This window comes from Egretta garzetta, unplaced genomic scaffold, assembly GCF_000687185.1.
Source record: "Egretta garzetta isolate BGI_Z169 unplaced genomic scaffold, ASM68718v1 scaffold622, whole genome shotgun sequence".
Classification (NCBI taxonomy): Eukaryota; Metazoa; Chordata; class Aves; order Pelecaniformes; family Ardeidae; genus Egretta; species Egretta garzetta.
In genome coordinates, this window is record NW_009258780.1 from 125,177 (window position 1) to 125,855 (window position 679).

Genomic DNA, 679 nt, shown 5'->3' on the forward strand with positions numbered 1-679 from the left:
TGTGTCACCGTGCGGCCCTGCCAGCGCAGGCAGCCCCCGCCAGACCCCGGTTTCACCAGCAGCAAGGACAGAGCCCCCCGCCGCCCCGTCCCGCAATTCCCGGTAAACCGGATAAAGCAGCAACGCAAAAGTTTACGAAAATTAGAGACTTTATATTTTATCGCAAGAACAATCCCTTTGTTCTTCGGCTGTAAATACATACTAGAATAAACTCTGTAAATTATACAAAAAAAATACATATTTTCCATGAAATCTTTCTTTACAATAAATAAATGTGAACACGTGTGCGGCTGATCGCTGTAACGTCCCGTGTCTGTTCAGGTTTTCAGTCTGTTGATTTATTTTTAATCTCCTGAAAGAAGGGGGGAGTTCCTCGTCCCCTAAAGGTCGAAATAAATAATGCATGCTGAGGTCCTCCCTCCCCATTTCACACCCCCTTCCCATTTCCACCGCCGAGTTTGTCGTCGTTTTTTTTTTTTTTTTTTTTTTCCCTTTTGATGGAGAGTTCAGCCTAAATTTCCACGCTTGCATTCAGCCCTCACAAAGCCTACAAATTATACAATGACTTCTAACCTGGCCCCCTAACAAAAACAATTTTTTTTTTTTTTTTCCTCTAATAAATCGTAAGGGACAGATGGCAAAGGGGGAGTGGGGAAGGAGCGGGGGGGGCGGGAAGGAA